At 39.3% G+C, this 20949-nt stretch overlaps 1 long non-coding RNA gene across 1 annotated transcript; it reads left to right on the top strand.

Annotated features, from left to right (window-relative positions):
- The first annotated feature begins 5012 nt into the window (after nt 1-5012).
- LOC109151889 lies at nt 5013-8059 on the top strand. Its single transcript, XR_002049308.1, has 4 exons — nt 5013-5197; nt 5319-5418; nt 7332-7439; nt 7529-8059. It is a non-coding gene; the product is annotated as an uncharacterized LOC109151889 (long non-coding RNA).
- The last annotated feature ends 12890 nt before the right edge of the window (nt 8060-20949 follow it).

The raw sequence follows: 20949 nt of genomic DNA, 5'->3' as shown, positions 1-20949 counted from the left end.
TCTTTTATTTCCAAGAATGGCTAGGAGAAGATTAAGATTTTCGTATATCGTCAACGATCCAAAAGAAAACGCATCCTACAAAAAAAAAAAAAAAGAAAAAAGAAAGAGGGGGGTGTTCAAAAAGCTTGATGAGCTCACCGCCCTTTGCGGTGTAGATGCTGCTATAATAATGTATAACTCTTTTGAGTTAGGGCCAGTTGTATGGTCATCTATTGAAGAGGTTCAACAGAGAATTGTTGGATTCATGAACTCGCCAGATGTGCAACAAACATGAAGAGTGATGAGCCAGGAAAGCTTTGCTTTGGGGAGGATTCAAAAGTTGAGCATTAAACTCTTAAAAGTGAAGAAAGACAACAGGGAGAGGGAGATGAATGCATTGATGCATCGAATCTTTACTGGTGAGTTAACAATTGATTTTGCGTTTCATAGATCTAAACAACTTGGGTTCGGTTTTAACCACCAATTTGATAGAAATTCATAACAGGGTTGAGACAATTATGAGAGATTTCTCAACCTCAACATTATCAGCTTTAGTTCCAGCTCCAACTCTGGCTAATTTTCTCCTTGGTGCTCTTTCTCATGCTACTGCTTCACCTTCTGCTTTTGGATTGGGACTAGCAATGTGGTGGCTCCTGCGTATGTACTTTTTCGGATAAACTATTAAGGCTGCGTGGGTATGGAAACTCGCCCAACTTAGAGAGACCAGAGTTGAGCACCTCTCAAAATCCTTGAAGTTTCTACATACATCTCTAATATTATGGTTGTGTAAATTTATGTATTGGGAATAGCCTAATACATCTATAGATTTCATACATTTTCATATGTTTTTATGGGTTTAGGGTTTATGGTTTATGAAATAAAATAAGAAGTCCCGTTACTTCTTATTCTTCTTCTTAAAAAAATACTTGAGTATAAATTTGAGTTGCCCAAAATCCTTCCCAATTGGGGGAGGGTAGGACCATTACAACTCAACTTTATACTCAAAGTCTTTTTTTTTTTTTTTTTTTTTTAAAGAAGAAGATGAAGTAATTAACAGGAATTCTTATTTTATTTCATAAACCCTAATCCCTAAACCCATAAAAACATATGAAAATGCATGAAATCTATAGATGCATTAGGCTATTTTCAATACATAAATTTAAACAACCAATAATATTAAAGATGTATGCAGAAACTTAAGGATTTTGGGAAGTGCTCAACCACGGTTTCTCTAATTAAGTTGGGTAAGTTTGCGTACCCATGCTGCCTTAATGGTTTTTCTCAAAAAGTACATCTGCAGGAGCCACAACATTGCTAGTCCCAATCCCAAAAGAAGAGGGTGAAGCAATAGCATGAGAAGTGTTAGTGTTTTATTTGCTCAAAAAAAACCCAATCTTATAATTGGGAATATTATTATGGCATACTAAGATAGGATTAGCTTAGTGTTAGTTTTGTTCTACAGAGGACTGATCAATCAGATACAACAACAGAAGGACTAACACTGAAGATATGTTTTAGGAAGCTGTTTTCTTAAAAGCTGTACGCGGTTTTACAGAAGACAGATTTGGAAAGAAGATCAGCGTATCTGCTTTGGAAAAGGTATGGACCGAATCTTTAAGATTACATTCTTCAAATATTGTCCTACCATCTACAATCAAAGACATCTATGGAAGGAGTGTTCTATCGATGGATTTATAAGTACCCTCATTCTAAGAGAATTAGGGTTACGCCTTTAGAGAGAAGAAACACTCCACATCAATTTTATGAGATCAGATCTTTGATTACCTTGCCTATTCTCAATACAACATGTTCATGGTGATTAAGATGACGAACTTGAGAAGAATCACTGCTGCTTAAACGAAAGGACACTGTGATCACACTGTTGTGGGAACAACTGTAAAGAGCGTCATTGAAGTGGACTGCATCAGAGTGAGCTATCCAAGTGAAGGGATTTCATTGGACTTCTGTATGCATGGCTCTCCACCTTCAACAATCCACTAAACCTGTGTAGACTGGGTATGTACCTTGTGTGGGCCACTTGGGTAAGATTATTGTATATCTACTCTTGTACATTGGATTATGATTTAGTGGATTGGACGCCTATGTGATCGTCCCCCATACGTAGATACACAATGTATCGAACTAGGTAAACATTCTGTGTCTTTGACTTTGTGCTGTTATCCTTTCTTTAAACCTCTCTATGATTTGTTATTACTGACTAACATCATTGCTGAATCAGTCAGTCCATTTCGTTAGTTGATTAATCCAGTTAATCTGTTTAAAAAGAGAAAATGCAAAATTACATGTGGTATCAGAGCTTTTAAGTCTAGATAGTGACTTGATCCGTACGGGTTGTTTTAGTTTTGCATTGTTCTCTGTCTTTTGGAAGTGCCTCTATGTGTGTTCGTTGGCTGGTTATTTTTGTTCAGGATGGATGCAAGTATGAAACCACCAGAACTAGATGGTCACAACTACTCATTCTGGAAGACTCGCATGGAGATATATCTCCAAGCACAAGGTACCAGGGTTTATCGTACTGTCCTAACTGGGTGGAGCCGTCCAACTGTTCAAAATGAGGACGGAACCACTGGAGATAAGCCCATGGAGACTTGGATAGACGATGAAATGAATGTCTCTGATCTAAACAACAAAGCATTGAACTCGATTGTAGGATCTCTGCATGAATATGTTTTTACTCTTGTCACCGGGGTAAAAGAAGCTAAACGTGTATGGGAAATTCTTGAAACCAGATTTGAGGGAACTAGTGATGTCAAGCAGTCAAAGCTACAAATGGTACTGTCAGAATTCGAAGTCCTTAGAATGAATGAAGAGGAAACCATTTCGACCTTTCACAGTCGGGTTCAGAATCTGATGAACAGAGCCCCAATTCTTGGTGAACCATTCACTGATGAGAGTGTAGTCAAAAAGATCCTTCGATCTTTGCCTAAACACTTCCGGATGAAAGTAACTGCTATTCAGGAACACACAGGTTGGGAAAAGAAGACTGTCGGAGAACTTATGGGAAGCTTACACACATATGAACTAGAAGTGCTTGCTGATGATGATCTTGCAAGCAATAGAAAAGGAAAGTCAATGGCTTTTGTAGCTGAGGCTGATTGAGAATCTGACACAGACGACATAGATGATGAAACCTTGGCACTTCTAACCAAGAATTTCAAGAAAATATTAAAAGGTTTCAACAGAAGGAGTCAAGGTCAGCCCACTAGGACACAACACAAAGGCAACAACTCCTCATATCAGAAAGCCGAAACAACTCCTTTTTCACAGAACAATCAATCTCAGACTGGTCGAACAAGACAGAACAGAAACAGTTCCACAGATACAGGGAAGTCCCTCAACCGGTCAGTGCAGTGTAGAGAAAGTGAAGGATATGGACACATACAGGCTGAATGTGCAACGCATCTCAAGAGGAAAAAGGCTATGTCAGTAACTACATTAAGTGATGATGAGGAGGAAACATACAATGATCAATCAGATGATAATGTGGGAAACTTTGTAGCCTTCTTTACAGCTATAGGCATTCAGTCAGACGGAAACCAATCAGATGAAGAATCTTACATATCAACTGATGATTTTGAAGAGAGACATACTCAACTTGAAATAGAATTTGCTAAACTTGTTGCAAGCTGGGAACAAGTAGTGAAAGTCAATAAAAATCTGAATGACGAACTGAAGCAATGGGATGATCTTCTAAAAAAACTGAATACAGACCTTGTCATAAAAGAAGATCTCATCACTCAAATAAGATCCAGAGAAGGAAAACTGATAATGGAACTGGAGGGTCTGAAGAAAAATATCCAGATGATGGACACCACATCAACCTTAGACAAGATTCTAGACTCTGGCAGAAATCCTAATGATAAAAAAGGTCTAGGATTTGAACGAGGTGAATCTTCGAATAATGCACCTATGTTTGTCAAAGAGGGTATGTTTAAGACCACAGCAGTTCCCAGTTTTGAACAAGGACAGTCATCTCGGTCAGTGCAGAAAATTGACAAGAGAAGGAGATATGACCAGACTGCAGATACTAACCTTGCCAAAGTAACCCATCAATCTCATTATTCAAGGTTAAAAAATAAGCTTGCCAGAGTTAGACATTACACTACCATTTATCACTACTGTCAAACAAAAGGTCATACTCGGCCTGTGTGTTATTTTTTCTACAGAGATCAAAGGAAGGAAAAATATCAGAATAAGTCTATTACACCGTTTACTAGACAGGTTTGGGTCAGAAAGTCAGAAGTTATATGCTACCCCACTATAGTTCTGACTGCGTCTACAACTGAAGCTAAATGGTATTTCGACAGTGGCTGTTCCAGACATATGACTGGAAATGTAAAGTGTCTGATGGCTGTTCAACCAAGCAGTGGAGCTGTAACATATGGAGATGGACAAAAAGGAAAAATAGTTGGGAAATGTACCCTGAATGTACCAGGTTTTCCTCAATTAGAAGAAGTTCTGTTAGTCAGTGGGTTGAAAGCTAATCTGATTAGCATCAGTCAGCTGTGTGATCAAAATTGGAATATGTGCAAGGTATCAATCTGATCTAAACACTACAAGAAAAATCGCGAATCGCGATGGAAAATCGCGACGGACACTGTTCCGTCGCAATATAGCGATGGATATCGCGACGGAATAATTTCCGTTGCAATTTAACAACGGAATTCACGACGATAATTAATTCCGTCGCGATGTTTGGCGCAAAGAGAAAATAAAACCCGCGAAAGCTTGGCGGTAAAATATTACGACCGAATTTGCGACGGAATTAAATTTCGTCGTCCATTTCGCGACGGAATAGCAACCGATATTATTTCCGTCGCGAATTAACGACCGAAATGGCGACATAATTTTTTGCGTCATGAAATAAATAATTTGTGATGTTTTGACTAAATGTCGCGACGGAATTAACGACCTAATTAATTCCGTCGCAATATTTTTTTAAAAAAATTATGCTTTTATATTATCTATATTTCACCGTTTCAAAGTCAGACTTAAGTTGCCTAAGTTTCACCGTTTCACCGTTTCACTCCTAAGTTGCCTCATCAAATCAAATCAAAGGATAATAAAAACCCTAAGTTCACTCCATCGACGCAGAACGACCATCGCAGAACGCCAGTCCTACTCCGTCGCCGTCGCTGTCGCAGCAGAGCTCCGTTGCCATCCGTGACTGCCTCATCCGTCTGGTAATTCATCTCAGGTAATATATTTTTTTGAAGTAAATTTAGTGGTTTAGTGTTGTCTGGTGCCGTCCAAGTCTTGAGTTATTAGCTAAAGTAATCTAAAAGTGTTGTTCATCTCGTAATCTTTGCCAAACACAGAGAGTTGATTTCTGATTAAGGGTAAAAAGAAAGAAAAGCTAAGGTGCTATGGAGGAGCTGAGGAATTGAAGCCGACTGTCCCAAATTAAAGCCTCTAAAGGTTCCAAAATCACTCTTTCTCTAATCCCCTCAGCTGATTCTTTCTCCCATTTTAGCCTTATGCCAATCACTTTAGTGCGTTTGCTTATCTTCCTAGGAATAATTATTCTACATTAATTAACATTAAATATGGAAGAATTAATTTTTGTTAGCTTTAATTTGTACAGTCAAGATTTTTATAGTTGTGTTTAAGTCTCATTTGTTTCTGATATGAAAAGCTCTTTTCAGCTTAAACAGTGACTTTGAACTTCCAATGTGTTCTTTGCAATATTTATGTTTCATTTAGTTTTTTGTCCTCTATATCATTTTTGGTTGTTCTTAAGGGATGTTGTATGAATTCTAGTTGGAACTACTCAGAGCTTTAGAAGCAATGAAACATACACAATATTATTAAGGAATCATGTCGTAAAATATTTGGAAGGATGACTATATGAGCTGAGGGCTTTACGAAAGCTTCATTTTTGTAAAAATGATTGTTGGAAAATCAGATTCTTATCAGTCCTTTATTGTGTTACTCTTAAAAATTAAAAGTAGAGATTTTCAATTGCATGAGAATGATTGTTATAATATCTCATCCACTCACTGGGAATGAAAGCAGCAGGGCCTATTTTGTTTTCTATTTTGTGGCCTTAACATTTCTTGTTTACTTGATCGATTATGAGATTCCCTTTCTCACATGGCACAAAAAATTCTTGTGGTTAAGATTATGTCAAATGTTACTCTTGTGTCAGGCAATATGGAGAACAAATTCATTAAAATTCTGAATTGTCAACATTAGCATATAAAATAAATAATATAAGACAGTATATCAAAGTTCAATAACGGTAAAATGCAATTATAGAATCCTAAATTTATTGTAGGTGAAACTATCCTATTCTAAACTTCATTACATTTGATTCAGTTTTTTGTTTCTTTTGACTGAAGTAGTTTTAAATATTCTAGACATGATTGATGGAATGAACTAGGATTGCAGTTTCTGGTGCATGTTGTCTTCTTAATTTTGAACCTGTATGCTTGCAATTGGTAGGCTTTAATTTGTTTCTAAGTATGGTGACTGCAAGTAGTTGGTTGTGTCTTGTCTTTTAAGGCTTGAAATGTTGCAGTTCATAAATGGTTAAGAATTTCTGCCCAATTCTGTGTGAAAAGGTGGGTGATAGTAGAGTAGATAAAGGGAGGGTGTTGGAAATTATACATGTTTAATTTCTGTTGATGCACTACTTGTAGTACCACAAGGCCTTATTATAAATAATGATATATTCTCTGGTTGGTAGATGTTGCCTCAATTCCTCTGCATAAATTAAGAAGATAAGGTGACACTCATTGGATGTTTCTGTGTTTTTGTTTTATCATTGGTTTTTGACTTTTTTTTTTTATCAAAGAATTTCACTCCATAGATTTCAATAGTTACATTCTGACCTTTATTTTTTATTTTTTATTTTTTTTTGTTACTGCAATCTCTCATCTCTTTTTAAAAATAAAAAATAAACAATAGTCAATAATTAAATAAGTGGTAAGCTTATATAAAGTTTAGAAATTTAGTATAAATTACAAGATATAATTAATAATGGCCTTGTTTGGTAAAATAGTTAGCCTATCAATTAACATTTCTCTAAGATCGGTATGTTACAAGTCCAATTAACATTTCTCTAAGGACTAATTTGATTGCTTCTTTTTTGCTTTTTCTATTGCATAATCATTACTTTGAAAATCATGATAATATATGTGTAAATATGTAGGCATCTATAAATGAGTAATATGGATAGAAGTTGGATGTATCAAAGACGACCTCAACGTGGTGATCTTAATCAAGTTTTTATCGAAGGATTAGAAACATTTATTGAGTTTGCAAAGGAAACTCTGCCGAATTTTTTCTTACTTTAATAATTGCTTTTGTTTGTTAAATATAATTTGTAGGAAGGACAATTAGGTCATTGTCCATCGTATTATGAACTGTTCAGGTATACACATACCAAACAACACGATGGGCAAACATTCATAGTTGAAAAAGCCAAACAAATTCATGTAAGTATAATTTGGTTTAATTTGTTTTAAGTTTTTAAAAGATATATGCCTTTACATATATTTTGTACTAAATCTCTAACATATTTTAGGAACAAGTTGAATCGCAACGGGAGATGTTGCAAGAAAATGGGGAGCAGGTGGATGACAATCAATTATACTATGACGCGGTTGGTGGACACGATAAGAAAAGAAGAGTTTATGGACTTGGTTCATATGGTTGTTCTGTTGTTCATGGTCCAACTAATGATAACACTTCTGGCAATATGACACCAACATCGCGACCACCCGACAATGCTACTTCTACTTCTGCAAATGTACAACATGAAATTCAGAGTTTGAAGGAAACTATTCTCCATATGCAACAACGACTTGATGCTATTGATGGCGGGAGAGCGGGTACTTCATCATCACCTCCATCTCAAATCAATTGATTTTAATGGTTGTTTGTTAATGTTGTTTAGACTTGAATTGACTATTATATTATGTATTAAGTGTGGATTGATAATGTATTATTATGTTGTTTAGACTTGAATTGACTATTATATTATGTATTAAGTGTGGATTGATAATGTATTATTATGTTGTTTAGAGTTTAATTGACGATTATATTATGTATGAAATGTGGATTGGTAATGTATTAGTATTTTAATTTAATTTAGAATTATGTTATCTTTTATTTTAAAAACATCCATTACTATTTAAAATCAAAATTTTAGTTTAAAATAATTAAAAAACGCGACGGAATATAAGATTTGTAACGGAATATTTGTTGCCCATGAAGCGACAAAATTACGATGGAAAATATTCCCGTTGTGAAATGAGCGACGGAATTGGCGACCGAAAAGATAATATGGCGATGGAATATTCGGTTTAGAAATAACGATGGATTTGCGACGGAAACAGTTCCGTTGCAAAATTGTCGATGGAATTCGCGACGGAATAATTCCGTCGCCAAATGGCGACGGAAATAGTCCGTCGCGAATTCCATCGCCAAACGTCGCGACGGAATTATTCCATCGTCTACCAAAAAATGACAAGGCGATAGACGACGGAATATATTCCGTCGCGAAACGCGATTCGCGACGGAAAAATTCCGTCGCGATTCGCGCTTTTTCTTGTAGTGAAAGGAATCACACCTCATAGTTGCTAAACGGATTCTGAAATATATAAAAAGAACGAGTCAGTATGGTCTATGGTACTCCAAGGACAGTGAACTGAGTCTGATTGCATACTGTGATGCTGACTGGGCAGGGAACATTGATGACCGTAAAAGTATATCTGGTGGTTGCTTCTTCGTTGGCAAGAACTTGGTGTCATGGCTGAGTAAGAAATAGAACTCAATTTCCTTAAGTACTGCAGAGGCAGAATACATAGCTGCTTGTGGATGTTGTACTCAGCTAGTATGGATGAAACAGATGTTATTAGACTATGGTCTTACTCAAGGAATTATGACACTCTATTGTGACAATGTCAGTGCAATTAATATCTCAAAGAATCCAGTTCAACATTCCAGGACGAAGCATATAGATATAAGGCATCACTACATCAGAGACCTGGTAGAATCAAAGGAGATTGAGTTGGAATATATTCAAACAGAGAAACAGTTGGCAGATATCCTGACTAAGCCCCTAGACGCAAACCGGTTTGAGATTCTCAGATCTGCTCTGGGAATCTGCAGAATTGACTAATAGGGCAGATCGTCACTCAGAAGGAGAGTGCAAGGTTTACGTATTCTGGTCAAATCTCAGTTTTGACTTCCTTTTAAAATCTCCTCTTTTTTGTTAAGAAAATATCTTAACCTATTTTACCATAAAAGTGATTAGGCTTTTTCAAATTTGAAATATGCCAAGCATCCGTTTCGTGCCTAAAAAGGAGGTATACCGTTGCGTCAATCACATCAGCTCTGCATGTATTCTGACTAGCTGCATTTATTGGGGTTCTTCTCCCTTGGTCCTATAATCGAGTATCGAGTAAGTCTTGAGATAAAAAACAAGAGACTCTCTCTGCACACAGACTGTATTCTCCTTAATCTCCTATCTAGGGTTTACTTCTTCGTCTTCTCGAATCTCTCATTAATGGCGGATGCAGTTCGTAATATGATCATCAAGCTTGGAAGAAAGGTGCATTCACAAGAAACAGCCACCAAACATGTCAAAACCTTGCTTATGTTGGCCTATGAAGAAAAAATTGAAGCTTGATCCCATTCTCCGAGATGAAATCATTGTCACTGTACTATCCGATTATCCAGAGTTTTATGCCGACTGGTCAGATGATGACACCAGTGAACTATTGCTGTTGGCCTCCGAAGCAGGTGATGACATTAATCCGGCATCTATTCCAGAACCCTCTGATGGAAATCGCGCTGGGGTGTTCCTCCATTACTTTGCTCAAAGAGCCCTTGAGTCTGAAGAAATCTCCCGTCGTCGAGAAATTGCTCAACCCCTGTATCTTCAGGCTGCTCAGAATGAAGCCAGGCATCGTATTGAGATTCTGCGAAACAGGTCAAATTCCTCTGACTCTCCTATAGAAATTTCTCCTGATAAACCTGAGAATGTAGTGTCTAATGCTGCCCCATCTATTGTTCATGTTGATTTTGAGAATGTGCCTGCTTTAGTCTTTGAGAAATCATCTGTATCTGTTGATCCTCCATGCTTACCTGTTGTGAAGTCTGATCCCTTGAATAGTGAGTCGCTTAAAGCATCTGTAGAGGAAGACAAGTATGTGATTCTTCACCGTCTTGCTCTGCATAACTGGCTCCCTTCGGCACATTTCCACACTGTCGGCAAGCAACTGGCCAGTCTTTTATTCAGAATTGGAACCAAGATGTCCTTTGATCTTGGGTCGTGGATCTATTCTCATATTCTCACTTTGATTCACCCGAGAGAACAAAAGGTACGGCTGCCCTTTCTTAATTTGATCTTTGGAATTCTTACATCACAGGGCCTTGAGCCTATGGCGAGTGAGGTGATCAGTCCGACCCTTCTCTACACGGTTAACCGACGTCTTTTGATTGGAGATCATATATGTGATGTTACACCGGTGACTGCACCCTCCAATCCTGAGACTGATACAGCGGCGGATGACTCACCACATGCACGAGATCTTCAACTCTCTATCCAATTGAAGGCGAGAGTCTCTGAGCTCGAGACAGTTCATGGCATAATTGCTAAACAGCTGACAGGGGCTCGCACGGAATTGGCCACTGTTCTTCTTCGTTTAAGCCTGACTGAGGCTACTGCTGCTGATCCTGTGAAGTCTGACAGTGAGACTCCCTCCAACGCTTGACCTGGCTTTGGCTGTCTTTTGGCAAAAAGGGGGAATATGAAACTTAGGGGGAGTTGTTATGAAACTCAGGGGGAGTTGTTTGTGTTTGTGTACCTTCTGGCCCTGGCTGGGTGTTTGACTGTGATGGCATCTCTTGTTTGAAGAATGTTTCGTGTCTTTGTTTTTGATCCAGCATGATGTGTATGCTATGTTTTTATCCCTGCTATGCAATCGAATATAGGGTCTGTTTTGTTTTTGTTATCCTATCTTAATCTTTTGCAGTATTATACTTCTTCTTATATAGTCGAGTTGTTTTGCCAAATAATAGCCAAATGGGGAGTTTGTTAATGTTTTATTTGCTCGAAAAAAACCCCATCTTATAATTGACAATATTATTATGGAATACTAAGATAGGATTAGCTTAGTGTCAGTTTTGTTCTACAGAGGACTGGTCAATCAGATACAATAACAAAAGAACTGACACTGAAGATCTGTTTTAGGAAGCTGTTTTCTTAAAAGCTGTACGCGGTTTTAAAGAAGACAGATTTGGAAAGAAGATCAGCGTATCTGCTTCGGAAAAGGTATGGACCGAATCTTTAAGATTACATTCTTCAAATATTGTCCTACCATTTACAATCAAAGACATCTATGGAAGGAGTGTTCTATCGATGGATCTATAAGTACCCTCATTCTAAGAGAATTAGGGTTACGCCTTTAGAGAGAAGAAACACTCCACATCAATTTTATGAGATCAGATCTTTGATTACCTTGCCTCTTCTCAATACAACATGTTCATGGTGATTAAGATGACGAACTTGAGAAGAATCACTGCTACTTAAACGAAAGGACACTGTGATCACACTGTTGTGGGAACAACTGTAAAGAGCGTCATTGAAGTGGACTGAATCAGAGTGGGCTCTCCAAGTGAAGGGATTTCATTGGACTTCTGTATGCATGGCTCTCCACCTTCAACAATCCACTAAACCTGTGTAGACTGGGTATGTACCTTGTGTGGGGCACTTGGGTAAGATTATTGTATATCTACCTTTGTACATTGGATTATGATTTAGTGGATTCGACGCCTATGTGATCGTCCCCCAGACGTAGATACACAATGTACCGAACTGGGTAAACATTCTGTGTCTTTGGCTTTGTGCTGTTATCCTTTCTTTAAACCTCTCTATGATTTGTTATTACTGACTGACATCATCGCTGAATCAGTCAGTCCATTTCGTCAGTTGATTAATCCTGTTAATCTGTTTAAAAAGAGAAAATGCAAAATTACAAGAAGGAGCACTAGGGAGAAAAAGAGCAAAAGTTGGAGCTGGAGGTAAAGTTGATAATTATGAGGTTGAGGAATCTCTCATAATTATCCCAACCTTGTTATGAATTTCTATCAAATTGGTGGTTAAAACCCAACCCAAGTTGTTTAGATCTATGAAACTCAGAGAATCAATTGTTCGCACTCCAATAAAGATTCGATGCATCAATGCATTCATCTCCTTCTTCGTATTGTCTTTCTTCACTTTAGGAGTTTAATGCTCAACTTTTGAATCCTCCCCAAAACAAAGCTTTCCTGGCTCATCATTCTTTAAGTTTGTTGCACATCTGGCAAGTTTATGAACCTAGTAATTTTCTATTAAACCTCTTCAATAGATAGCCATACAACTAGCCGTAACTTAAAAGAGTTGTACAAGGTTATAGCTGTGTCTACACCGCAAAGGACGGTGAGCTCATCAAGCTTCTTGAACATTCCCCTCTTTTTTTTTTTTTTTTTTTTTTTTTTTTTTTTTTTTTTCTGTAGGATGCTTTTTTTTTGGATTCATTGACATTAAACAAATATCTTAATCCACTATCACAACAACAAGTCAAATTGACGGTAAAGAGAATATAATCTCTACCCAATGTGCGATATACCTCACAAGGTAAGTACGCATATTTATTAGTAATTCATATCTTTTTTCTACAACTTCAATTTCAAGTTCTTTTATCTTTTTATCTAATTTATTTAAGTTATTTATTATTTGTTTGCGTTTATCATAATAATGATAGTTTTTTCCTTTATTATTTCCAACATTATATATTTAACGCTATGATAATCACCTAACAGATACCAATCACTTTTTCTTGTTTTAATTTATTTTTATTATTAATAATGTTATTCATTTGTTTAGTAAATTTCTTTGAATTATTACTACTTGAAACCATAGTAAGCTTTGTTGGTCCCAATGAGTAGGGGTTCAAGTCTAGAAGGAGGGTGAATAGGCTTGAATAATTTCTAAAATCTTTATCAAAATAACGCAGTGGAAAATAATTGTTACCCCTTTTTAGTTTGTTTACACGTATTTTTCTTCTTGTAAGTTTTAGGTTTGGTTTGTTACGACTTGAAAATAAATTTCAATGAGTGAGAGATATTTTAGAAGTGGTTCGGCCAAAACCCGTCCTACGTCCACTCTTCTCCTTAAACTCCAAGGAGGATTGCACTATCAGCACAAGTACAATAAAGAGCGATTGTTCCATGAACACAAAGTCGACCATGATCCTCAAGGTTTTTTACAAGATATACTCGTTACTCTGCCTCTTTCTACTAATCCTAGTAGAGATGGTTGGTGATGGATCTCAGAACTGCACTATGCTCACTTCCCAGTGAATCACTCATCTTGTAACACCCCGTGTTACAGCCTTCAAACCCGAATTAATTATTAAACTAATCCCGTTAACAATAGTTAGAAAGGATTTACTTTGGTTAGAATTTCCTTAATTAATTAATGTGGTCCACAATGGATCGCGGACCCTTGCCTAAACTAGAGCCTTAAGCCTGTTAGGAATAAAGAAAGTGGGCCTTACCATTCAGGTTACAGATAGGATTTCGAAAATATATAAATAGGGGATTAGAAAGCATTTAGAACCTATCTCACCTCTCATAACCCTAATACACCAATTTTCCAAGTAGCCTACCAAAAGGAATTCCCCACCACCAAGCCTAGGAAGATCAATCGGGGGAAAATCTCGGGAAAGAACCTTAATAGCCAAGGGTGTGACACCCCGCAAATCCAAACTCTAATCAAGGATTAATTAGAGAATTAATCCTAGTCTCTTTGTTAATTTATTCCTAAAAATCCTGATATTCAATAGTCGAGGGACAAGATTTTGACTAGTCACTTAAGTCAAAGGGGTTGTACCTTGTGCTTCTTGGGTTGTGCCCTTGTTCCCTTGTCTTTCCAACTTTAGTAAGTGTAGGAATGTCTTTCTACCTAAGGTTTGTGATTCAAGCTAACCTAGCAACACCCTTTCATTTCATTCACCCTACAATCTAAACACAAAAACCTCTAGCCTCTCTAGGGGAGGGTAAGATCCTTGGTCTTTTGGTGTTTTTAACTTCCTTTTAGGTGTGGTTTTCTAAAGATATGATCTTTGTTGTCTTTTGTTTTGTGTATGAAGTTGGTGTGGATGAGGAGCATTAGGAAAGGCTTTCTAAGGGTGATAAGAAGAAGTTCTTAGGCTACAAAGGTAACCCATGCTTTACAAAACCTATTTTTTTACTTATATGATGATTCTTGGCTTCTACTTGTGATTCTTGTGTTGATTTGCGAGATTTGATGCATTGTCTTGTGGTGATGCATGTTTAGAGCATGTTCTTAGGGTTCTTGAATGCCATTGCTTGGCTATTTCTTGGGTTCAAGTCATATTGTTGTTTTGTGTGAGATTTTGGGTGTTTTGGACTTGAATTTGGACTTGTTGTTGAAAATCCCCGAAGGGAATTGTTGGTGTATAGGAGTGTACCCGCGGGCGGAACCCCGGGTGGTTGTCCACCCGTGGCCCTACCCGCGGGGAACATGTATGATTGTTGGCGGGGATTTGTTCCCCGTGATTCTTTTGACTGAGTATTGATGTTTTGACCTCCCAATGTTGTTTTATTGGGCTATTTGTGAGTCTTCTTGATGTTTCATATGTCTAGAACGTTATGCTTGGATTCCATGTAGGATTTGGTGTCTTGAATCATGCTAAGTGTCCGACCTTGTGATTCGTTAGGCAAATGTGAGTCTTGAATGTTCTTTGGAACTACTTTTGGTTTACCCATTTGATAAGCGTGCCAGTTTGACGTTGAAATGCTAGTGTGTGTTGTTTGTTCCTTCCTATTGGGATTGGCAACTTGTGTTGACAATCATTTGGTGTTGGATTGTGATCCTTTGTTGTTGAGTATAGTTTCACGTCCTTATTGTGATCTTTGATTGATTCCTATGATGTGAACGTATATACTCGTTGTACCCTTTGATTGATACTTGATTAAGGTTATTGGTGAGCCTTAGTCCTCTTGGTAATGATGATGATCTTGTGTGACTATGCTTGAAATTGGTGGTGTGTTATTTGAGCTTAGCTCAACTGTTGGAGGCTATTTCAATGAAATTAATGGTACCCTCGTGTACTGAGAGTTCGGCGGTGAATAGGAGAGTTAGAGGGGGGACGACAGTCCCCGGAGGCATAAGGTTGGACTCAGAAGTACTGGGTGGCACTAGGAGGTAATGGTTGGAACCGAAATAATGTCGGGGGTAGCCATAAGGTTGGAACAGGGCATAAGGTTGGAACTATGATACTTGTGAAATGTAGTTGTTACTGTGGCATGTAGTTGCCAATGTGTGAATGTGTGATCTTTGCTTATGAGCATGTCTTGATGTATTCTACTTCGTGATCAGTAGAATGCATCTTGAGTTGTATCGTCTTTCATGTTTCTTGTCTTGTTGTTGTTGTAAGGATGGTGACTCCTTTTCCTTTTGAGGGTGTTTAATGAGTCCTTGAAGTTGACTTCTCTCTATGGCTTTTGAAATGATATATACTGTATTCTGTTTCAAAATGATTTTGAATTATACTTATCAATATATGCTATTTAACGCGTATTGATGGGTTACCAGCAATATTCGCTGACCGGGTGTTATCCCCATGTTATGTTTCCCTTGTTCTATAGGTTATGAGTAGATGCCCGAGAGCGCTAGACATGGATCGCTAGTTAGATTAGTTATCCTGTGTAGACGCTTTGTTTTGTTGGCCTGTGTGCCTAGATACTTTATGACTTGTTTAAACTGATTAGTTTCCCGCATGTGCACCTATGTCTGAGATAGGTGTGGCATAACATACCCAGATTTTATATAGCTTCCATTGCGTTATGTCTTGATGTTTAGATGTTTTCCTATGCGTTTAAGTTTTAAAAATGTGGTAAAAATCGGGGGTGTTACAGTTGGTATCAGAGCCTAGGTTTGAGCCTAGGATGTTTGGATTTGAACTTTAAGAAGTTAAGTGTGGTTTGAGACCATAAGATGATCTTTAAGTACTTAAGTGTTTAGGACTTAGGACTTTTAGGACGCGTGGTAAGCTGTGTGTTGTTTGTCGTTGGTTAAGATTGCTTCGTTGTTTCTGTTTAGTTTTAACATTCTTGCTGTTAGCGCCGGTTAAAGGTGCGATGTTTGCTTGTGCCTTCCTTAACTGTGTTGTTTCTGTAGAAGTATCGCCATGGCTCCGCCCTGTCATCGCGCCTGTACGCCCGAGACACCGACCAAGGAGCAGCTGGCTCAGAACCTGCAACATCTAACACAAACGATGCAGGCACTGAGTAAAGTTCTTTTGCACAACAACCACCCTGCTCCTCCGCCATAGCCTGCCGGGAATCGGGATGTGGGACGCCTAGTCTCGGGGCATAGGCCGCCAATGTTCGTCGGACAGGAGGATCCTGTGATACTCGAGGAGTGGATCCGTTCCCTCGATAAGATCTTCGCCATTGTAGGTTGTCCTGAGGATCATAGAGTGGAGCTGGCTTCTTTCTACTTCAGTCACGAGGCTGATCTCTAGTGGCTACACGAGGGTCCCGCGTGTCAAGAAGAGCCCGATTTCGACTGGTCAGCCCTGAAGGACAAGATGAGGGAGATGTTTTATCCATCGCACGTCCGAGCTGCCATGTATGAGGAGTTCTTACATCTTCAGCAGGGGTCGTCATCCGTGGTGGAATAACACAAGCGCTTCTTGGAGCTTGCCCGTTTTGCAAGGATGCTGGTTCCCACCGAACTAGCAAAGGTGGAGAAGTTTGTAGCAGGGCTCAACTACGAAGCCCGGAAGGCGTTAACTATGAGCAAGCCTAGAACGCTGAAGGAGGCTTATCTGAGCGCGGCCGATCTGTATCGAGTGCAACAGCTGCAGCGAGGGTCGTTTGAGTTTGCCAAGAAGAGAAATGAAGGAAGTGGGTCCCACAGTTTCAAGAAGTCGAGACAGGACTTCCGAGCCAGACCCGCATCTTCTCCGCCTCAAGGGTCAACTCGGGTAGAGAATGGATATCAAGCTAAGGCTTTTGGATGCAAGAAGTGTGGAAAGGACCACGTTGGGAAGGATTGCCAAGGACAAGCGCTCCGAGGCTTCAAGTGTGGGGAAAGAGGCCACAAAGCTTTCGTATGCCCTCTCTAAGCTAACCAGAGAGCCTTGCCATCCAATGCGAGACCTAGTGGACCTTCGAGAGGGAGTTCCCGGCATGGTGCGATAGGGACAAGGCCTACGGGCAGAGTGTTCGTGATGGGCCGGTCGCAGGCCGAGTCTGAGGGTTTGGTGGAAGAAGAATCCGTAGGTAACCTTTCTTAAGCTTACCTTTATCTTGAGAGTGTGCCTTCTTGTGTTTCCTTATCTCTTGTGGTGTGATTCTCATGTATCTTTCGGGTGAGTTTCCCTTTGTGATTCAATTGTTCATTCTGGGTGGTTTAATGTTAGTTTTAATTCCGAAGCTTTATGTGTATACATTTGATTCAAACCTCACTCATTTGTGTCATCCAAGTCTAATTCGTTCATTCAAAAATTTGATTAGCCAATTACTAAAGAATTCCTAGTGGTTAAGTCTAAAAAGTTAGAAAAAACTTATTTAATAGCTAATGAGTTTTGAACCTAGATCTCCAAATTTCAAACCCAACCCTTAAACCATCTAGACCAATTATATTACTTGAATTTTATTGCACTTAAATTCCTTTTAACCTATAATTTCCAACTTACCCCAAAAATCCCCAAATTAAAATCCTCATTTTCCCAAATTTCCCCAAAACCCTTCCATCTTTCTCCTACCCGTGAACCAGCTGAGAAACCTCAAACCCCCGCCACGACCATCTGCTTGTCGCAGCCCCTGCCATCGTCGATCAACCACCGCCTGTCACTGCCATCGCCGCCGAAGCCGCCGCCGCCGTGACTTGTTGTCGGACTCGCCGAGAAGCCGAAGAAGATGAGGAAAAAGAGAAAAGAAAAAGAAGAAGAAGTTTGGGTCACCTCAGAATCATGCCTAGAAGGTCCAATTTTGCGAGAAGGGTGGAATGGGTGGATGCCCATTACCTAGTCTTGGAAGGTAAAGCTTTTGATCCTGACTCTTTTTCGAGTTCCTTGTTGGAGTTGTTGAATTACCAAGGGTTGTTGGATGGGTTTCTCGCCTTTAGGACCGAGACTTACCCGAGTTTGGTAAAGGAGTTCTACCGTCACATGAGTGTGACCAAAGATGGTGGGAGATTGGAAGTTACCTCTAAGGTGGGAGGTTTAAAAATTGTCTTGACCAAAAAGCGGTTGGCTCAGCTTTTGAGTTTGACAACTACGGGAGTTCTGCAGTTCAGTGGTGACTCTTGGATTGAGACGAACAACATGAGTTATCGGAAGTATCTGAGTTATATTTTGGGAAGAACTAGTGGTTATCTGCCGAGCAAAAGATTTTGGTTACGCTCGTTTCTGACTACTTGTTGCCTAATAACAATAAGAGTCGTTTGTTGGGTAGGCTGGAGTGCACATTTTCTTTCTGTTTGAAAAACAAGGTGAAGTTCAACCTGCCTGCGCTGATGTTGCAACATATGGTCTATTGTCGAGACCATAACCAGAAGAGTTTGCCATATGGCATGGTGTTAAGCTGGATCTTCGTTAGGAAGGGGGTGAGAGTTGAGGGTTGTGTGCCTAGGCCGGTGGGCAAGATGGTTCTGGATGCCAAAAATCTCCGCAGTTGCAACCTGTTTCAGCTGGATGATGGTGACTACATCACTCTTGAAGAGGTCGCCAGAAAAGCCCCCGCCGAGAGGAGTTTGTTGGTTGCAGAGCTTGAGATTCCTGTTGTAAAGTTGAACCTAGCAGTTCAGAGTTTGGGAGGAGATGCTGGGAGTGAAGGCGAAGAAGAGCGGGAAGAGGAAGAAGAGGGAGAAGAAGCAGAAGAGGTCGAAGAGAGCGACTCCGAAAGGGAAGAAAACATAAGGAAGAAGGAAGTGAGAACAAAAAAGGAGCATGATGCAATGACACACGAGGAGCGTGTGGTGACCCTTCTTCGTCAGCAGAACCAGATGGTTGAGGAAGGTTTCGCTTTCATGAAGACTCAGTTCGTCCCCGTCAATCGAAGGTTGGACAAGTTGGATGCCGGTTCTAGCCGTGGTGGAGCTGAGGAAGACTCGGACGAGGATGCCGAGGAGTCGGAGGATGAGTCCTCTTAGGCTCGGAGTTGGGGTAAGCTCGTTTCTTTTCTCGTTTGATGTTCCCGTTTAGTAGTTGTTGCTTGTTGGCTGTGCTTGTTGCTCTTTCTTGTTTATCTTGTTTGTTAGTTTGTTGTTTGGGTAGTTGGTTTAGTTGTTTTACCTTGTTAGAATCTAGTTGTGTTGAGTTTAGGTTCGGTGTAGAAAGCTCCTAGCTGTTTATAAGGTAGTGTTAACGCTTGTATTGCTCAAGAAATTTCTTTTGTGACCTTATGAAACCTTGCGTTTTCTTGATTCTTGAAAATTTTACACCTTTTGGATCCTTGAAGTCTTGTTTGATGGTATTCTTGTTCCTTTTTGTCACATTGTGATTCCTAGTTACCCGTTTGTTTGAACCTGTCGTGCTCAAGCTTCGGGGACTAAGCTTCTTGTTAGGGGGAGTGGATGTGACACCCCGCAAATCCAAAGTCTAATCAAGGATTAATTAGAGAATTAATCCTAGTCTCTTTGTTAATTTATTCCAAAAAATCCTGAAATTCAATAGCCGAGGGACTATATTTTGACTAGTCACTTAAGTCAAAGGGGTTGTACCTTGTGTTTCATGGGTTGTGCCCTTGTTCCCTTGTCTTTCCAACTTTAGTAAGGTTAGGAATGTCTTTCTACCTAAGGTTTGTGATTCAAGCTAACCTAGCAACACCCTTTCATTTCATTCACCCTACAACTAAACACAAAAACCTCTAGACTCTCTCTAAAAAGAGTTAGCTTCTTCTCCAAGCTAGGATTTGAGATTATATGATGATTCTTTACAAAACCTATTTTCTTAATTATATGATGATTCTTGGCTTCTACTTGTGATTCTTGTGTTGATTTATGAGATTTGATGTAATGTCTTGTGGTGATGCATGTTTAGAGCTTGTTCTTAGGGGTCTTGAATGTCATTGCTTGGCTATTTCTTGGGTTCAAGTCATATTGTTGTTTTGTGTGAGATTTTGGGTGTTTTGGACTTGTTGTTGAAAATCCCCGAAGGGAATTGTTGGTGTATAGGTGTGTACCCGCGGGCGGAACGGCTGGCAGAGGCCTACCCGCCACCCACCCGCGGGGTACGTGGTTCTCGTGGTTTGTGTACCCGCGGGCGGAACCCCGGGTGGTTGTCCACCCGTGGCCCACCCGCGGGGAACATGTATGATTGTTGGCGGGGATTTGTGTAACACCCCGAAATTTTTTCAATTTTTATGACTTATATAATAAAGGTAGATTCTCATTAAATCCCAAAACATAATATAAAGGAGTACGGGGTGCTATGCCACACCTGAGTTACAGAACTCAGGTGCACAGGCTAACTAACTAATATCCTCAATAATGTAAATACATAAGTATGGCACGCAGGCCGAAAGAGAAACTATCTACTCTACGCTCCAAGTCTCTAGCGCGCTCTAGTGTCTACTCCTCTGTGCCTGAAAGCCAAATATATCTGTTCAGCGAGAGATGCTGGTAACCCACTCCAACGCGTTGAAATATAGTATATATATATATATATATATATATATATATATATATATATATATATATATACACAAAATTCATTTCGAAGCAGGAAGATATATACTTAAGAGACACTAGTTTTAAAACCAGGAATAGACTCAGCAAATATGGATAAGCATATCAGACAATAGTAACAACATCATAAGGAATACGTATTTACGGTCACAAGCCACTTCTCAATTCCAATCCACATTATCATCCAATCATCATTCATATCACATAATCATCGATGGCGCCACGGGACCAAT

Source organism: Ipomoea nil, unplaced genomic scaffold (genome assembly GCF_001879475.1).
Source record: "Ipomoea nil cultivar Tokyo-kokei standard unplaced genomic scaffold, Asagao_1.1 scaffold0114, whole genome shotgun sequence".
Taxonomy (NCBI): domain Eukaryota; kingdom Viridiplantae; phylum Streptophyta; class Magnoliopsida; order Solanales; family Convolvulaceae; genus Ipomoea; species Ipomoea nil.
The sequence above is the reverse complement of the archived record's forward strand: the minus strand, read 5'-3'. Positions and strand labels throughout refer to the sequence as shown.